This window comes from Haemorhous mexicanus, chromosome 16 (genome assembly GCF_027477595.1).
Source record: "Haemorhous mexicanus isolate bHaeMex1 chromosome 16, bHaeMex1.pri, whole genome shotgun sequence".
In the NCBI taxonomy this organism is placed as follows: Eukaryota; Metazoa; Chordata; class Aves; order Passeriformes; family Fringillidae; genus Haemorhous; species Haemorhous mexicanus.
This window is the reverse complement of record NC_082356.1, coordinates 12,765,052-12,771,894: the sequence shown is the minus strand read 5'-3', so window position 1 is coordinate 12,771,894 and position 6,843 is coordinate 12,765,052. Positions and strand designations below refer to the sequence as shown.

Below are 6,843 nucleotides of genomic sequence, written 5' to 3'. Positions count from 1 at the left end.
GCTTGTGAAAAAATGTCTCTGAAGTTTACAGCAGAGCTGAAGTGTATAGAAGGATGAGGATTCAATGAATAATTCAATGAATACTTAGAATAAGTTTGAAAAGCATATCCAGTTATCCTGCTGTCTATGTCCAGTGACTGTCCACTGCTACAGTACAGTGCACAATGTCACCAGGAAAATTGTGAATGTCATCTTCAGACCAATCTACTAACACATTTTATTTTTGATCACAGTTACTTTCTACAAATTACCAAGCTGTTTTGCCTTTTTGAGGGTCTTGGTTTTTTTTTGTGTGAAGTATTTGCATGTATAATACAGGTGGCTCCTGTGTCTTGGTTTGGAAAGAGAGGTGTTTGCTAAGGAAGGCAGGAGCCTTTCTTGAAATGGAAAAATGTAAACCCCTTCCTTCTGAATTGTTATAAATTTGAAATTAAGGGGGGCTCTCAGGTAAAAATATGGGAGCAGGAATAACAGTTCTTTATTAGGGATGTGTCAGCGATGGAGAGAGATGGGGAGACTGACTCGGTGATCAGAATCCGATTTTATTGTGGGATACAAGCACTTATATACTATTTTAGGGAGACTAGTAAAGTGTACTACAATGATTAGGTTAAAATCACCTACACAAACTTATGCATAAAACAACATCCCTTGCTTGCAGAGTTTAATGGGATTTTCTTTTTCCAGCAAACCCATCTGATTTAATCTTCTTGACATCGAGGTCTAATTTTCAAAGTTCTGTTTGCTTTTTCCAAGGCATCCTGGTATCAAATCTCTTCTGTTAACCAAGTCCAAAGTCCATCATCTGTCTTCTGTCCTCCAACATTCCAACATCTTAACACCTGAATTATATTACTGACTGATGGGAATGGTTTAGATTGTAACCTCTGTCATCAATGTACAGCTCAGATTCTTAAGGAAGCGCCCTGAAGGAGATGATGCCTATTTGGAAAATGTGGGGGTTCCCAGGAGGGGGCACCGCTGATCCAGGGCATCGAGGCGCTGCCTGCAATCGTCCATAACCACCCCTAAGGAGCCTCCAGGGCTTCACCCTCCATGAGCTGCAGCAGACCTGTCGGGAAAGTTGACAAGAGCCCGTGGAATGGTCCTTGTTGCAGGCAGATTAGCCACTTGTAGCTCTTCAAAACTCCCTCCCGCGAAAAGTGAAAAAACTTAAACCATTCCTAAATGTGAAAAACACGTTCACTCTCCTGTGAACATGTAAAAAGTTTAATAAAGGACAATGGGAGACCAGGACCGTGGAGCAAAGGGTATTATGGCCAGGTGCATCTCGGCCCTCAGCCAGGAGCACCCTGTTCCCTTCAGGGATCCCCCTGAAATACCTTTTCCTTTACACCAGCCTGTTGAATATTCATGGACCCTCAATAGCAAACTTTTCCCCAAACTAGTTTACATGTTTCAAGAATTGTTTAGCATGGCTCTTCCTTTGATCTGTCTTTTTAAAGCATGCAGATTCCTTGGTTCTGATTTTAATCCATTCTTATCACCTCCAGTTTATGGGCCTTGGTCTACTCTGATTCTGAGAAATTTAGGTTTTGGGATTTTTAGTATGTTGTGGATGGAAGAAAGATGGACGGCACAGGTTGTCATCCTAGGTTTCTTCTTCATGCTTCTTCTTCCTTCTTCATGGGTTTGGGTGGCTTTTTCTAATTGGGCAGAAATTCTGCATTGCAGGCTCTTTGGGATCAGCTATTGGGTTAAAAGGGAAAATAATCTAGGTGTCAGTTCTTAATTGGATAGTTTAGTCTTAAAAGACCTTGGAACAAGAGATTGTTAGCCATTTTGTGCCTTCTAATGAAAAGCTGCTGAACTCACATTAATGAGACTGTTTTACTGATAAGAAATAATAAACACTTGAGTCTGAAGATGAATTACTGTCTCAAGTTCCTTCAATCCAGAGCCAGTGAAACCGATGACTGGTACTCCCACACCTTGAGGTAGTGCCAAGGCAGAACTTGTTCATGCTCTTTTCTCCTGGTGATTTTCTAATCCCATCCAGACTCTGACAGCAAAGCTGTGCTGGTGACAAAAGATTGACCTTGGAATCCTCGTGCACTTTCTGGGTGGGTGTTTGAATCTGCTTTTCCAGGGCCTTGGGCTGAGCAGGGTGAGGCCGAGGCCTGGGGCCCTCCAGCTGGCACCGGGCAGTCCCCGGGGCAGCAGCGAGGGGCGACACTGAGGGGCAGCACAGGGTGCATTTCCCCTGAGTGGGCGGGCGAGCGATGGGGAAAGGTGCCCTGGGCACAAGGGCAGGCACAAGGGCCCCGGCTCTCTGCAGGGCAGGCAGCCCATCGCCAATCGCTGCTCCCAGAGCTGCTGCCAGGGCCGTGTCTCCTCCCCGCCGCTGACCCTGCACCTGCAGTGCTGCGTCCGGCTCTGCCGAGCTCCCCGGCACGGACGGCAAGCACGTGGACACGCTGCAGCAGGGCCCAGGAGGGACAGCGAGATGGTGCGAGGGCTGCAGCTCCTCTCCTGCAAGGAAAGGCTAACACAGCTTGGCTTCTTCAGCCTGGGAAAGAGACCGAGCCTTGATCTAACTGTGGCCTTCCAGTACCTGAGGGCAACTTCTGGAGAAAGAAAGCTGGACAAGGACTTCATATGAGGGCAGGCAAGGACAGGACAAGGGAGAATGGATCCAAAAGGAGAGAGATTAGGTTTAGGGAAGGGATTCAGAAAAAAGACTCTCCTGGAACAGGCTCCCCAGAGAAGGTGTGCATGTCCCATCCCTGACAGTGTTCAAGGCAGGCTGCATGGAGCTCTAGACAAGCCGGTCTGGTGCAGGGGGTCCCCAGCCACAGCAGGGGGGTTCCCAGCAGCCATGGGATCTTTCAGATCCCTTCCAAGCCAAACCATGCCACAACTCCATGACTCTGGGATACTTCCCCTCCTCATCCTCTGGCAGGAAAAGAAACTTGGCCCCAAGCTCCACACTGCAGACCAGGTCTTTTGGCAGCCTGCAACTGTGTCAACAGAGGATGAAAAGAGATGACATTACTGACATGATTTCCCTTTTCTACTAGAAAATTAAATGCTCTGCTCCTCTCCACTTGTGCAAAGTTGTCAGAAGAGGCAATTCTTCCCCATCAAATGCTTCGTCTCACACAAAGAAGAAAGAAGCCACAAGCTAACACTTTTCTATATTGCTACATTGTTTTCTTTGGTTACTTCTCTAATAGGAATGACTTTGGGGTGTGATTTGTTTGTTTCTCTCTTTCGTTCCTTGGGGCGCGCGGCGGCTCCTCCGTTGGGTTCGCGGTGGCAACGGAGGAACGGCCGCGAGCTCCGGCGGCTCCGCAGCAGCAGCAGCAGCAGCAGCAGCAGCAGCAGCAGCAGCAGCAGCAGCAGCAGCAGCAGCAGCAGCAGCGCTTCTCTCGATCGGTTTTCCGCTCGACTTTCCACTTGCTCCCCATCCCGTCCCATCCCGTGCCGTCCGTGTTCCGCCTCTCCCAGGCCGGCTCATGCCACGTCCCGCAAGGCGCCCCTCGGCGGGGCCGCCCCGTGCCCGCCCCTGCCCGGCCCGCCGTGGTTCCGCCTCCGCCGGGCTCTCTCCGTACTGGCTGTGGCGCCGCTGGAAGAGCTGCTCGCTCTGGTGCTGGCGGAGCAGCACGGTCTTTTGGCTCCGCCTGGCGCGGGCTCTGGCCCAGCCGCGGCCGAGGCCCCGGCACCGAAAGAAGCCCCTGCCGCGGTTCCGCCCGCTGCCGCCCCGCTGCCGCTCGGCTCCCGCCCCGTGGCCGACAGCGTCGCCGGCAGCTTCCCCGCTCCGAGCTCCGCCTCTCGCCAGCTCGGCCGCCCGTCCCGAGCTGCCGCAGCCCAGGGCGGCTGGGCAAGCAGCAGCGCGCCGGGCGGGCGGGTGCCCCGAGCAGAAGAGCGGGAGCGCGGTGCTGCCCGCACGGGCGGAGAAGCCTCCCCTAGAGCAGCTCTACAGGGAGGGCCCGCTGCTGGGCAGCGGCGGCTTCGGCAGCGTTTACTCCGGGACCCGGCTCGCCGACGGTGCCCCGGTAAGAGACGGGGCCGGTCGGAGGGGGGCGGCGGGCGGCGGGCGAGGAGCTCAGCCCGCCGCTCGCCTTGGCTCGCAGGTGGCCATCAAGCGAGTGTCCGTGGGCCGCATCTCGGAGTGGGCGCAGCTGGTGAGTGAGCGGGGCCAGCGGGAGGAGCCGGCGGGGCGTGCCGGGCGGGGTGAAGGCGAGGCCCGGCAGGGCGGCAGCCGGAACGCTGCGAGGGGAGCGAGCGTGGGGTGAGTGGGGGTGGCGAGCAGTGGCAGGGTCGGTCAGGGGATGCCCGAGGCGCAGCGCAGCATCGGCCCCGCTGATGGCATCGCGGTGCCCCCGCAGCAGAACGGCGCCCTTGTGCCCCTGGAGTTGGCACTGATGTGGATGGTGTCGCGGCCTGGCTTCCGCGGCGTCGTGCAGCTCCTGGACTGGTTCGAGGTGCCCGAGGGCTTTGCGCTGGTCATGGAGCGTCCGGAGCGCTGTCAGGACCTCTGGTACTTCCTGCACGAGCGGCGCTTCCTGACGGAGCCCGTGGCGCGGGGGCTGTTCCGCCAGGTGCTGGAGGCCGTGTGGCACTGCAGCAGCTGCGGTGTCCTGCACCGCGACATCAAGGCCAAGAACGTCCTCGTCGACCTGGCCACGGGCGAGGCGAAGCTCATTGACTTCGGGTGCGGCACGATCCTCCAGGACACGTTCTACACCCAGATGTCAGGTGAGCCCAAAGCCAGGGCCCAGTCAGGCAGTGGAGGTTCCCCCCTTGGCTGGCAGAGGGGGAAGAGGGAGCGAAGGAAGGAGGGGGAATTCTTCTTCAGCCAGCTGCAGCCAAGTTGCTTTTTGGCAGGGCAGGGGCTGACTGTTGTGGAACGAGTGCTGGCTGGGAGGGAGGGAAGGAGGGAGGGAGGGAGCAGGATATGCCTGATGAGCTGCCCCCGTGTCCCATAGGAACACCGGAGTACAGCCCACTGGAGTGGATCCTCTTTGGCTGCTACCATGGCCAGCCAGCCACCATCTGGTCCTTGGGCATCCTGCTCTATGAGCTGGTCTGCGGGCACCTTCCTTTCCACACCAAGGAGGACATCGTCCGGGGCCAGCTCTGCTTCCCGCCCCTAGTGTCTCAAGGTGGGGATGCACCCTCAAGGCACGAGGGGAAGAACGGGGTTGGGAGGGGCAGCTGGCACAGAAGCGTCCTGCTCTTGCAGCTGGTGAGGAGGTGGATCTGCTGGGTTTAGCTGGAGGAGGTGGCACCTGTGCCTCTGTGCTGGTGTCCTCCGCAAGAGAGGATCGATGGGAAGCTTTTGGCTGCAGCTCTGAGCACTCCTGGTGTGGCCTGAGCACTGTGGAATGTGGGAGAGCATGGACAGGAGCCTTGTCCTGCTGAGCTGCGGTTTCTGGTTTCTCTCCGCAGAGTGCTAGCACCTCATCAGGTGGTGTTTACGCATGGACCCCACAGACAGACCATCTCTGGAGGAGCTTTTCGAGCATTCTTGGCTGCAGGAGCCCTGCCTGGCCCAGGAGACAGCAGAGCTGCATCCCTGTGCACAGTAGATCCAGGAACCCAGCAAGTAGCAGTGGAACACGTCTCGTGGCGCTGGAAGAAAAGCCCAGAGCGTTTCCCTGTGGCTGTGGTGCGGAGGAGAGAGCACAGCCGAGGAGATGCTTCCGCTGGTCCCCAGGGAGCTGTGGAGGGAGCGGCTCCGAGCTCCCCGTCCTATTGCAGAAGTGGTGGCAGTGCAGTGAACGTGCCATGGACTGGGACAGGGGAAACATCCCCCTGCAGCTCAGTGGCATCGTGATGTCGCTGCAAGTTGAGGCACAGCTGGCGTGTTCTTCTGGAGCACAACATGGAGCTGGGAACACCATCCTGGAGCTGGCTGCTGGCAGGGCAGAGCCAGTGGGCTTTGGCTGCGGCCCCTGCCTGGAGGACATGCTCTGTGCCCCGATGAAATCAAGATGAGTCCCCAGACGGCGCAGGGGTGGGGGGATGCTGGTGCTTCCAGGCAGGGCAGGGTTTGGCCTGACCCTGCGCCAGAGGTTCCCCGCTCGGTGGCACTGGGGAATATTAATTTTTATGCTGGCCGCCAAGCTGCTTCTTGGCGGGACAGGGGACAGATGTTGTGGAAGGGGAGCCGACTGCTGGCCTTGCTGACAGCTTCTGCCAGCCAGCCTGGCAGGGGTGAGGCGGGGGCAGCCAGCCTGACAAAAGCATCCATCCATGTGGATGGGGGATGGGTTCCGGAGCCGTGCCCCAGCTGGTCTGCTTTGCAGGCCCTTGAGGAAGGGGCACGTTTATGCATGGGAAAGGTGGGGATTTTCCCCACCCTTGGGCAGGTTTAATTCTCTCATGGAGTGGTCAGACCCTCCTCAGGCCTGTGAAACAGTGACAGGCTTTGTGCTTTTTCTTGTTTCCAGGTCTTGTTTTGAATTGACTTTCATGCAATTGTTCTCTCTTTTTCCCAGGAGGATTACACCTGGTGCCCAGACCGGATAGGGAAGCGCCTGCAGCGTCTGTGGAGCACGTCCAGTGCCAGCACTACCCTGGGGGCCACGGTCTGCAGGGACAGTCCCTTCCAGAAGGACGAGGACCTGGTGCAGGATCGGCTCCTCTCCTGGCAGCAGCTCTCCAGAGGTGAGCACCCGGCTCCACAGCTCAGCTGGCAGAAGGGCTCCGGGCAGGCGGCAGCGGGCACACGGGCATCCCGCTCTTGCAGCTGCTGAGGAGTTGCTGTGCCGTGATTAGGCGGAGGAGGTGAAACATGGCCTGCCACGCTGCCCTTCTCTAAAAACAGAGAATGGGTCGGGAGGTTTGGGCTCTGAGCACAGCCAGCAGCCTGGC

The 6,843-nt window shown here is 56.9% G+C and overlaps 1 pseudogene; it reads left to right on the top strand.

The window, feature by feature from the left end:
- The first annotated feature begins 3,479 nt into the window (after nucleotides 1-3,479).
- LOC132334960 (serine/threonine-protein kinase pim-1-like) lies at nucleotides 3,480-5,888 on the top strand (annotated as a pseudogene).
- The last annotated feature ends 955 nt before the right edge of the window (nucleotides 5,889-6,843 follow it).